The sequence below is a fragment of the Schistocerca serialis genome, chromosome 1, assembly GCF_023864345.2.
Source record: "Schistocerca serialis cubense isolate TAMUIC-IGC-003099 chromosome 1, iqSchSeri2.2, whole genome shotgun sequence".
Lineage (NCBI taxonomy): Eukaryota > Metazoa > Arthropoda > Insecta > Orthoptera > Acrididae > Schistocerca > Schistocerca serialis.
This window is the reverse complement of record NC_064638.1, coordinates 1240157043-1240170446: the sequence shown is the minus strand read 5'-3', so window position 1 is coordinate 1240170446 and position 13404 is coordinate 1240157043. Positions and strand designations below refer to the sequence as shown.

The 13404-nt window shown below is 37.6% G+C and overlaps 1 protein-coding gene across 1 annotated transcript in view; it reads left to right on the top strand.

The window, feature by feature from the left end:
- LOC126419244 (lachesin-like) overlaps positions 1–13404 on the top strand; it is a 325544-nt gene that overhangs the window by 496 nt on the left and 311644 nt on the right. The window lies entirely within an intron of this gene.

Here is a 13404-nt window from a genome sequence, read left to right as displayed (position 1 = left end):
AGACTTCAGCAGTGATAAGAAAAACGCCTGCATTTGCAGTTACACCTCAAACTATTTACTGTGTTCAAGAAAGTACAACGACCACGCACTCTTGCGGAGAGCAGTTATCACCATCCAGAGGTATTCACTGCAAGGTGGATCTAAATCTCATTGGCTGCCGTCAGTTGGTACAGGTACAGTGTGATAACTACCAGCTGGCTCACTGCCACGGGGTAAGAAGCTAAGCAGGGGGAAGAGGCTCTGTCTGCGCGCTGCCGTACAGGCATCTTAAACTGTGCTTCGTTCTTCCACGAAATTAGAAGCAAGACACAGATGTAAAAATCGCTTGAATGTTGTTCGTAATCGAAGCTATAGTCACCCATCACAGTTACATGTTAAAATAAATAGTAAATGTCACTATTAAGCACCCTTATCACAATAAAAGGAAACTGTACGAAATAGAATGAGGCACAACACAGCATCACAGCGAACGACATTGGCTGCCAAACACAGTACTGTTAGCTAGGTAACGCTGTTAAATGCAGAGGAGGGAGCGGCTAGGTGGAAAGAGTGCACTGAAGTCCTCGGGGAGGGGAAGGACTTGGCTGATGTGATAGAAGAACAAACAGTAGTCGACAGAAACAAGATGGGAATTCAGTATAAGAATCAGAATTTAGAGGAGCTTTGGAAGGCTTAAAATAAAATAAGGCAGCAAGGGTAGAAAACATTCCATCTGAGTTTCTAAAATCATTGAGGAAATGGCCATAGAACAACTATTCAGGTTGTGTATAGAATGTATGATACTGCTATATACCATCAGACTTTCGGAAAATCATCATCCAAGCAATTCCGAAGACAGCAAGCACGACAAGTGCGGGAATTATCTCACAATCAGCGTAACAGCTGACGCATAGAAGTTACTGACCAGAATAATACGCAGAAGAATGGAAAAGCAAATTGCCGATCTGTGAAATGACGACCAGTTTTGCTGTAGAAAGGTAATGGCGCCAGAGAGGAAGTTCTGATTTTCGGCTCTAATGGAAGCAAGACTGAAGAAAAATCAAGAAACGTTCATGGAATTTGTCAACTATGAAAAATCGTTTGACAATGTCGAATTGTGATAGGCGTTCGCATTTCTGAGAAAAATATGAGTTAACTACAAGGAGAGACGGGTAACATACAATATGTATAAGACGCAAGAGACAACTGAAAGACCAAGAACTAAGTGCTTGGGGTAAAAGGCTATAACACATGGAAGTAATCTTCAGCCGCTACTGTTCAACCTGTACATCGAAGAAGTAATGACGGAAATAAAAGAAAAGTTTAAGCGCCGGATCTGAATTCAGGATGAAGGGATATCAATAAAAAGATTCGCTGGTGACGTTGCTATCTTCTGCCAAAATCAAAAAGAATTACAGGAACTGTTGAATGGAATGAACAGCCTAATAAATAAAAAATATGGATTCAGAGCAAAGTGAAGAAAAAGAAAGTAATGAGAAGTAGCAGAAATCAGAACAGCGAGAAACTTAGAATTTGGGTCGATGGTCACGAAGCCGATGAAGTGAAGGAATTCTGCTTCCTAGACAACAAAACAACCGACGACGGAAAGAGCAAGGAGGACGTCGAAAGCAGACTAGCACAGGCGAAAAGCTTTTTTCGTTAACGGAAGCCTACATTTATCAAACATATGCCTTAATTTAAGGAAGATATTTCTGAGAATATACGTTTGGAGCACAGAATAGTATGACAGTGAAACATGGGCTTTGTGAAAACCGAAGGAGTTGAGAAATGAAGAATTTAAGACGTGGCGCTACAGAAGAATGTTGAAACTTAGGTGGTCTGATAAGGTAAGGAATGAGGATGTTCTCCCCAGAACTGGCGAGGAAAGGAATATATGGTAAACACTCACAGGAAGAAGGGACAGGATGATAGGACATGCGTTAAGACATCAAGCGAAACTTCATGGTTCTAGAGGGAACTGTAAATGGTGAAAACTGTAGAGGAAGACAGAGATTTGAATACGTCCAGCAAATAATTGTGGCTGTAGGCTGGAACCGCTCCTCTGAGACGAAAAGGTTTACACAGGAGTGGAATTTGTAGTGGGCGAAATCAAACCAGTCAAAAAACTTGCAGCCCCCCCCCCCCACCCCACACACACACACCCAAACAAGAAAAAAAGAGAGAGGGTTTGGAAAAGTGTATAGAGTGCAGTTAAAGCTCATGATGTATATTACTAAATGGCTAAAACTTTCGCCCAGACAGAGTCGTACGCTGCCCAACTAAAGGCTTGTATAAACAAAAAACTGATCTTCAGTCATACAATTAATGACTGATTTTAAAAATTTAATATCTGTCATAATCTACTCTTTAAGAGGTACAATGTTGCGTTAAAAATTAACACAGGTGTCATATACTGAAACTAGGAACTTTGTATTTGTCTTGCAACAGCGCAAATTAGAGCTCGCAAATTATCCAGAAGATATTCATCCAGTTTCTGAGAATGAAAAGCTTTCAGATTTTAAACCTATTCGAAACTTTTCTGACTTCCCTCACAAAATAATGAAACGAAAAATTATTATGCTCACTTCATATTCGCTTTCCGTGCAATAAATACTTCAGCCTCAGCCATGACGTTTTAATTTGTCACTTATTTTGTACCACCACTATTCGCAAGACATTTTGCAGACAGTATCCACATATACCACTACATATCTGCAAAATTATAACACTGTACGAGGTGAGATATGACGTCCTGAAACGGAGCGAAAATCACCTAGTTATCTTTTCTAGTGTTTGCTGATAAGAGCACTTAGTTAATTATAATAAAATTTAACCATAACTTCAGATCTTTACAACAGGATTTTCTTCCGGCAAAAAATTAAAGTAAATAGTTTATCTTTTAATGAATTTGCTTTCTACGTCTGTAGCCATATAGGTTTTACATGGTTAACATCAAAAATTTGACATGTTAACTCATTTGTAAGGTAATCAGACCCTTGGAGCTCTTTTATGTATGGGAGTTGGATTTTTTTATAGAATCTATGGTGAAGTGGCTACTTTTTTTTTGTAGAATCTTGGTATGCAGAGGATGACTTACGTACCTAAGCCGGCGCTGCTCAGCGCCTGCAGACTGTAGTGTATTGTGGGTGGCCTAGACGCAGGGGTGAGCTAATGGGTTTCAGCGGCGCGGCGGCCCGCAGCGTCATCCACTGCTCCCAGGCGACGCGTCACACTGTTTGCTGATAGCACCCAATGTTTGCCGACGCACGCCGTAGCCAGTAACCTGATGTTCACACGTGGTCCGCGTAGCACCTCGTGTGATGGCGTGCTACGCTATGTGGGAAAGCTTGCTGTCGTCTGTGTCAAACTTTCTGCACACACGTTTAATTTATTTAAAGAACTGCATCACCGAGCGACCAACAGCTGTTGTAGTGATTAGATATTCAAAGACACCAAGTGACCAACTCTAAATAACCAACTAACATTAAAAGTTTAAGGAAAGTTCCTCAGCGTCTTATACGTAACTACTATATTTGTAGTTGCAAAATCATACACGTGTGTCTTACCTCCTACTTTTTTTCATCAACCATCAAATGCAACGTCGACAGTCCATCATAGTGTTACCACTATGCAAGGATTTGTGGTACAACTTTGGCCAGGTAGTGTGAATCATATGATGCAGTTGTGGTGTAAACTTTAAAGTTAGTGACTGATGAAAAATGTAAAGCGTAATTGGTGCAGTATAACACACGCTGCATGTAGAAACAATTACGTATTTGACATTCTTAAACTTGTATCGTTAATCCCTGATTTGAAGATAACTGCTTTACTGAAACCAGATGTGTGTGGATAAATAATCATTATAGAACGTTGCTTGTTCTCTGATGCCATTCCTTAAACGGTCCTGCTTAATGATTATAAAAGTGCTTGCAAGAGACATCAGAATACTTTAGTGATTGAACTAATAAAGCATTACATAAAAAACTCACGTAAATATAAAGTACTGTATAATTCAACAGACATATTGTAAGGAAAACTGTATACAAATGAAACAGATTAAAGGTGTCTTATATTAATCTTTATGGAAAACTTTCACTTGGTTACTCTTTTACAAGCTATCATGTTATTTACCCGTCGCTCACTGAAGTCGATGATATGGTCTACTATTTCGCAATAATGTTAATGTACAGGTTGTTGTGATCCATTTGGCTGTGAAGTACCATAATTATTTCTTCAATTACAGCCGTGCGGTTAAAAGCGCTGCAGTCTGGAACCGCAAGACCGCTACGGTCGCAGGTTCGAATCCTGCCTCTGGCATGGATGTTTGTGATGTCCTTAGGTTGGTTCGGTTTAACTAGTTCTACGTTCTAGGGGACAAATGACCTCAGCAGTTGAGTCCCATAGTGCTCAGAGCCATTTGAACCATTTTTTCTTCAATTACACTATTATGTGAGCGAATTAGCTCTTTAACTCTTAATACTGATGTATTTTACTTATGAAGACATTTCGAAATGTCTTCGCTTCCAGCGAATCTTCATCTGCTTCCCTCCCCGAGATATTGAAATCCACCCCGATTTGTATTTGTCCCCTTCAACTAACATTTCCCTTCCTATTCTCCCTCTTCCTCTACAGCTTTCTCTACTCTTTCCTTCATAAGCAGGCCCAGCCCACACCATAATCACCTACTTCATTTCTCTCTCCTAAAATACACTTCACCATCAACTCTTATCTCAGTATTACAATATTAACTAACAATCTGTTCCAAATCTTTACTGTCCTACAGAGCTTCTAACTTTCCTTTTCTGAACCTGACTCAGGTGAGCTGAAACTAATGGACTAACACAAAAATCATAACAGAGGCTTTATGCACGTTACTACGACAATCAAATTCCACCGCTTCAGACGCGGCTCCACTCCAAAGAATACTAATGTTAAAACTAAGGATAAACACTGGTCCCAGCTTCACGCTGCAATTACTAATAAAGGGAAATTGCACACTCTGCTATGAACTGAAAACAGTAATCAGACTGTTACACATAGTATCTCCGTCTGCGTAACATAAACAATCATTCATGGTGAAACTACCTCTTCAACTATATTTATTAAACACTGACCTACAGAATTTTCTCTCACAAAAACAACTCAAACTTAACCTATTCATTTATTACTCACAATATACAATCACAATGCAATCTGACTGCTATACATTAACAACATGACTTCCAACAATTAACACAGAGAATCGCCCTGAATTGCAAGAAATGCTAACGATAATACAAATCCAGAAAATATGAAATTAAAGAGACATGAAACTACCTTCAACTCTGGCAATTGCTTAAACTCATTTGAATCACAAATCCCAACAGTACAAACCCGATTCTTTTTCATGTGTCACCTACCTCACAGAAAGTCTTCATGACACGAACTACAGTAACTACAGCAAGTAGCAGCTACAGCCACCTAAACATAAGAATTCTAACTACTATAGACTCTAACTACTAGTAGGCATATGGTTAACGAAAGAAGGATTTTGCTGAAGAGCAAACAATGTATTTAGAAAATTTTACCTTACTCATATGACATCCTCTACAAAAATTATATAGTTGTCAATAATTCCACTGCCCAAACGTTATCAACCAAACATCTATTATCATACATTTCCTTGCGTATTTCCTTATAAACAAATTATTTCATCTCACTTTACAATGCATGTCTTACCAACACAGAGTCTCCACTAAGAATATCATGTCCATACACTTCCCTATCCACTCGCTAACTGATCGTTGGTCCAACCACAGAATCTCTTGCCGAGGACACAGAACGCTGTCAGCGATATTAACACAGTCTATAGCGCTGCCAACATACAAACAGGATCCTTATAATTGAATTAAATGTCTCAGTGTATTCTGTCAAGAACTGTACAGTCACTTCGCGTCGTCGTATAGACATTCTTAACTGTAATAACCAAAAATACGTCAGTCGGAAATGGATTCAAATCAACGACTAACCTTAAGCAACAATTTTTTATGTTCATTATTCAGAAAATAAATTCTTGTTGTAGTCGCAGTGTATCTTGGTCCATGATTTGTTCCGTTCTTCCATTGCATCTACATTGACGTTCTGGGCTGTGATTTTGCGAGGCGGCTCGGATGTTACTTACCGACGATACCAAACAGTTTTTTTTCCACAAATGCTAATAAAAGGCGCAACAATATACTCTATACTCTTGTCTTGGTCACAAAGTTCTTTTTATTATTAATCCTTATAATGCTTTACAGCATCTTCAGATATTTGGTACAAAGAAGTAACATTGCAGTGGATGGAACAGTCTTTTATAACATAAATTAATTGTATGAAATGTAGCGCCACATTTTTTGGCGCACACTTACGTTTACAGAAAACTTTCGTTGGTTTGGCGCAGGGGACCGAACAGCGAGGTCAGCAGTACCAACGGATCAGGGAAGGATGGGGAAGGAAGTCGGCCGTGCCCTTTGAAAGGAACCATCCGGTGTTTGCCTGAAGCGATTTAGGGAAATCACGGAAAATCAGGATGGCTGGACGCGAGTTTGAACCGTCGCCCTCCCGAATGCGAGTACAGTGTGCTAACCATTGCGCCGTCTTGCTCCGTAGTGAAAAGTAATACTTTTTAACTTTTTATAGTGTAATATGTTTGGGCTGCAATTGTAATGTTTATGAAAGTGAATAATTATTTCACATTAAAGTTACGTTGAAGATTATAATCGAAATACGCCGTTCACTTCAGCTACTGTGTGGCTGAACTTGTTTTACTTTGCAACGTGGCGCACGGAGGGAGCCATTTTTGGCCTGTAATGCTGAGTAAGATATCTGGTTTCGGCTATATGCTATGTATCCATGAAGTATGCAGTTTAGCTTATGAGTCAGCACAGTTATTCTAAACACTGTCTTTTCCATTCACTCTGATGTCAGGTCCTCGTACCACAGATTTGATGCCGCTTTAAAACGAAATGCGTTATCACGAGAAGTAATAAAAGAAATATATCGGCCAAGACAAAAGTATATTTTTGAGCCACATACGATCGCAGACCCGATGAAGGACGTTATCTCTAAAGTAATGTAATTAATGAGAAGATGTTTCCTCACTCGCCGCCCTTCTCTCATTACAAAGTGAAAGTTAGGAATCTGTGTTATTCCACACTCATGTCGAATTAATACTTTAACGGAAAAGTAATAAAAACCGCATTGAACTGTAGAATTACAGCATATTAAAAATCGTATGTCTGAGAATGAAGTGTTGGGTACTGCAGACAGTCCACCCAAGTTGTACAGACAACAATAAGGAGTACAAATATTTCAATACGGAACAGTGATTCAATCCTAGGTGTAGCTATCGATGAGTGGTGAAATAAATATTCTCAGAGATAAAAAAAAAAAGTTCGATTGTGTTTCAGTCACGAAACTAAATTGTTTTTAAAAGATCATTAATAATATTACGATTTCACAAGCTTGTATTACTGACTACTAAAGAAACCAATAATTATTTTTCTTCAAGTACTAGCGTTTCGCGTCACACTTTGTTGTGTAGATTACAGCTTCTGAAACGAATGTATGAACGACGTCTTCCTCCACAGTCCAACCAGTACACACGCATTGCGGTGTAACGACGTATTAGGTTTTCGTTTGATATATGACCATGTGCAGACTTCGTCACCTACGTCAGTTACAACCCACTTCAAAAATGATTCATATTCTTTTAAATTGTCATAGAATGGTTCTTGAACGAAACTGTAAAACATCAGTTAAGTCGTGTGCAAAGAATTACATCACTTGGGTCAATTGGTTTTCGTAACTTTTTCGAATTTAAATTTCGTTTGTTTCTCCTCAGAAATTATATTGACACACGTTATCTTGATCTAATCGATATCAGAATCACACATTAAATAAACTTTTTAGATTCAAAGTTTCGGTGAACGACGTAAGAATTACTAATCTTGTCAAATATATTATTAATCAGTTCACACAATTCTTCATAAATAAATCTTCAAGACACGTGTTTCAACTTTAATAGCATACACTATTTTATTAGCTTCCTACACATACAGATGTGAACTTGAGCGTTGACAGACAGTGACTAACATCTCAATAAGATTAAGCTCATTTGATGTCATTGTTGTACAAAAAGAGTATAAAAATTCATTTTTAATTTTTTTTTAGAAACACGACGCAACAACTCGGTTCCAGGATCTTCTGTTGCTCCTTGGCTGTCGACCCGCGACGTATAGCGGCCAGCAATTTCCTCTCTGGTCGCGGCAACGAAGATGCTGTCCCCGTTCGTTGCGCCGATCTCTCCGTACATGAAACACATAAAAAAATACAAAACTTTTAGATAATTCACATTTATTACAAATAATAAGAAAACACATAAACAAAAACTAAATTAAACTTATAGTCACCTGCAAACTGGGCTGACTTTGGTGGATAGGTGACGCTTAATTTCGTCCCACTACATACCCCACCCACAAGCTCAGTTTGTCAGGTTTTAACCGGAATTAAAACTGTTCAATATACAATATTTAACTGTTAATACGTTTTCCTCACATTTTACGTAACCTAGAGTCCTTGCTATTAGATAGATTTAATCCTTTTAATACGATATCGTGGTGACTATTTGTCATTTACTCTTAATTGTGCTCTTATGGTAATTCGTAACCGAATATAGGGAGATTGCTCCTCTTCAGTTAATAGTTGCTAATAAATACTAATTTAGTACGTTCTTTAACGTTGTACATTAGGACAGAGCGTTCAAATTGTGATAGATTAGTTTCAGTTTCCTTTATTTACTAGAGTTATTCTTTCCAAGAATGTATATTACTAATAAGTTTCTCACAATAACTAATAGTACTATTTACTTTACGTCATCCTCTTCCCTAATACCTTATTTATGCCTGAGGTCAAGAAGAAAACAAGCAAAACTTTCTTTGGAATCTCGGCACGGCTTCCTTTACCTTCGGACACCTTGTTGGGTAATGGCCATTTATTTAGGAGAAACAAGCGAGAGAGCCCCGTTTGGTGTGTTCTATATTAACACTATTGCAAACCTCTATTAAAGGCACTCTGCTATGTTCTCGTGAGCCATATAGCTCTGGACGCCCATGGTCCCTAAAACTATTAACCATCCCCTTTGGTTCCTACTATCCGAGTAAATTTAAAATATGCAAAATTCCTTTTGACCTAAGAGCAAAATTTCTTCCATATAAATCCCCCTTTGGGTTATCTTTCTCTTTTTGAAGTACCAGTAGATTATTGTAGAACACTTGTTTAAGCTTTCTGTTCTATTCTTTAAAATAATACGTAACTATCACGAAAAACTTCACATGAATAAACTATGAACGCTCTTCCGTGTGTAACATATACTAAATACTAACTTATTTAGGAATGAAGGGTTTCATTTGATCAACACTATATAATCCTTTAATTACACCTGATGAAGGTTCCATAAGAAGTAATGCTTTGGGATGTACAATCTTATGTACAACATATGGACCTTCAAAGATAAAGAAGAATTTTCTACATTCCTTACCGATCTTAGAACTTTTAGGATGAGATCGTACTAACACAAGATCTCCTACCTGAAATGAGGGTTCTACAGCCTGTTGATTATAACTTTTAATTCTCCGTTCGGCATTTTTTACAATCTGTTCGCAAACTTTTTCGTCTGGAATATCTTGTTGTATCTCATTTACTGGTGGCCAGGGTAAAGCAGCTAGTAAAGGCTCACCTATAAGTCGTTTGCCTAAAATTTCTATAGGTAATAATCCCGTCGTTAGGTGAGGCAATTCATTTAATATCTTTTCGAATTCAGGCATTAGTTTGGCCCACCGAGTATGTTTATGTGCACAATAAGTTCTACATAATCGTCCTAATTCTTTCATGACTCTTTCTACTAAATTACTTTGAGGGTGATATTTCGAAATTAAGATATGTTTGATTCCATATTGTCTCATCATATCTTGAAATCTTTGACTAATAAAGGCACTACCGTTGTCAGACATAAGTCGTTTAGGAATGCCCCAGTTAACAAAGTAATTTCGGGTGAGGCAGCGTATAACGCTTGCTGTATTCGCTCGTTTCAAAGTATACAGTTTCACATGTTTGGACCAACATTCCATTACAACAAACACATATGTTAATCCTCCTGAACTCCGAGGCAGAGGGCCGAAAAAATCTAATGATAGTAGATCCCACAAACCTCGAGGAATTACAGCATATAATTTATAACGCTTGGATTTGTTATTAACTTTAACCTTTTGACAGGTTTCACAAGCCCTAATAATACTTCTCACAATACGTGACATATTTTTGAAATAATAATACTTCATTAGATGTTTAATACATTTATGAATTCCAAAATGCCCGTAACCTTCATGAATATAAGTAATTAACTCGTCCACAACAGTTTTCGGAATGCAGATTTTCCATCTCTGGTGTTCCCTCTGTGCTTTCCAATACAACAAGTCGTTAAAATATAACCACACACCCCGGGTGTTAACTGTTTCGTCCCCATTATTAAGGTTTTGTATAAGGTCCCTATATTGATCGTCATTTCTTTGATTGCATCTAACAGCAGTTACTATCCGTCTAACCTTACGTTCGTTCTCCTTAGTCAAAAGGAAATAAACATGATAATTTGTTCCTGGTTCTTCTGCAATATTAATATTCTCCATTCCTACGGGAAGCCTTGACAAAGCATCTGAAACTACATTCTGAGATCCTTTTATATACCTAATCTCGTACTGAAATTCTTGCAAGTATAATACCCAACGTAATAGTCGACGGTGAAGTAACCGGCAATTGTTCAAAAAGATTAAAGCCTGATGATCAGTATATACAATTGTTTTTCTTCCCATTAATAATCCTCTAAATCGTTGAAAACCCCATACCACTGCGAGAGCTTCCTTCTCGGATACAAAATAATTTCTTTCATGTTTATTTAAAGTTCGACTAGCGAATCCAATAGGCCGATATAATCCCTCTTCATTGGTCAGATCACCTTGGAATATTACACAAGACACACCATAATCAGAGGCATCCGTACACATACCAAAGTCCTGATCGAAATCTGGGTGGTATAACATTTTGGCTTTGGTTAACGCTCCTTTTATCTTATTAAAAACTTCCTCTTCCTTTTGTCCCCAGAGCCATACTGACTTCTCTTTCAATAAATCTAGTAATGTAGGATTAACAATATCCTGCCCTGGAAGAAATCTTCTCAGAAATCCTACCATTCCTAAGAATGATTTCAATTGTTTCCGATTTCTAGGACTCGGGCATCGAGCAATAGCTTCAATACGTGCTGGGTCTGGCCTAATACCTTTACTGTCCACTATATGCCCCAAAAATCTCACTTCCTCCTTTCCGAAGTAAGACTTAGATAATTTTAAAGTAATTCCTCTGTCAATTAAACGGTTAAACAATTCCCGTAATATCGTTACGTGTTCTTCCCACGTTTTAGTAGCTACCAAAATATCATCTACATATAAAATAATCTTTTGTAACAATTGCTGACCCAAAGCAGAATCTAATGCCCTAATGAAAGTTGACACTGATATATTAAGTCCAAAAGGTAAAACTTGGAACTGATATAATCTGCCTTCAAAAAGAAAAGCCGTATATTGCCGTGAATCCGGGTGTAATGTTACTTGATGGTAGCCGGCGGTTAAATCCATTGTACTCATATAACGAGAACCAGCGATCTTAAGAAGTACGTCCTCCATAGGAATAGGTCTGTCTCTTTCCATCTCTATAATTTTATTTAATTCACGGGCATCCAGAACCAGTCGTACCCCACCAGTGGCTTTCTTAACTACCCACAACGGACTGTTAAAAGCGCTACATGATCGTTCGATAATGTTTTGTTCTAGCATCTTACTTATTTCTCTACTAGCCGGTTCTTTGAATTGTACTGGAATGGGATAAGGTTTCTTAAAGAATGGTTTTTTATCTTTAATCTTAAGTTTACAAACGTAATCTTTAATTCTCCCCGGTTCATCTGAGAAGACGGCTCTAAATTCTAACATCAAAGATTCCAACTCTTCCTTTTCTTGCTCGGATAGACAATTCGTAGATAAACATTTTTCTTTCACTTCGGTTTCGATACTATTACTAGCCTGACATTGGTATACTGCATACCCAAGATCACTAAAATCTGTTAATAGATTCATGGTCGGTGCGTACTTAATCTGTAAGGACTCGTAGCAATTTTCAGGTACTTGACTGTTAGAGAACCTCACCTTAAAAGTACATGCCTCCTTATGGATGGTTAAGGAAGAATCTTTAAAATCTAATATAGCTTTATATTTACACAGCCAATCTATACCTAAAATTATGGCCACATTTAAGTTGGCTACGACGAGTACAGAGTGAGCAATTAATTGTTTAGCAATTTCAAAAGTTACATAAACTTCTTCAGTAATATTTTGACTTCTTTTACCAGTAACTCCTATAATTTTCACCCCAGTTACAGGTAAAGTCGGGAAATTCCAATATTTTCTTTTAAGCTGAAATAATTCTTTGGATAAAATACTTACTTCGCTACCCGAATCAACTATAATATTTACTTCGGTATCTTTAATATAACCTTTAATAACGGGTTTATATGTTACATTCTCCCTTATCTGATTGTCTTCCTGAAGTAAATCTTGTTGCCAGTCATCGTCCTTTTGGCAGCTTAATGATAAATTGCAATTGGGTCTTGGATAATCTTGACCAATAGTTCCCTTTAGTTGACCCGTACTAAAGGACTTTACTAGTTTTCCGAACGTTCTATGATGACGTCACCTACCACTTTACCTTCATTAATTACTTGAGGATGATTTATCTCATGATCGTTACTGTGTAATTTCCGCACTTTAGGGTTATTACCACGATTTTGTTGGCTCTCTTTATCTTTAGATTGACGTTTTATATAACAGAACCGGCTATGATTGTTGTTATTAGCTTTTCGTGGTTCTGAATTATTATTATTATTATTTCGAGGATTGTCATTTCTACCAAATCTAAACTTCTCGTCTTCCCTTTCTCTATTAAGTATATCTAACTGCTCTAAATATCCTAACAATTCACACGGCTGTGACCATTCTCTTTCTATCATTCTTTCCTTTACGTAATACGGTAACCTACTAATTAGGACTCGTATTAAATGACTTTCAATAATTGGTTCTTCAATTAATTTAGCACGGTTTAAATGCCATTCAAAATAATTCCTATAACCTCCCCACCGTTTAGAATATGGAGGAGGGTCTAACAACTCTAAAGTTAAGTGTTGTTGTTTTCCTCTCGACCAATAATTTTGTTTAAACTGCTTAACAAAATCATCCCAATCCCTGAATTCAGTTCTATGCAGTACTGCCCATTCCGCAGCTTCTGCTTCTAAATGTCCTATTACAA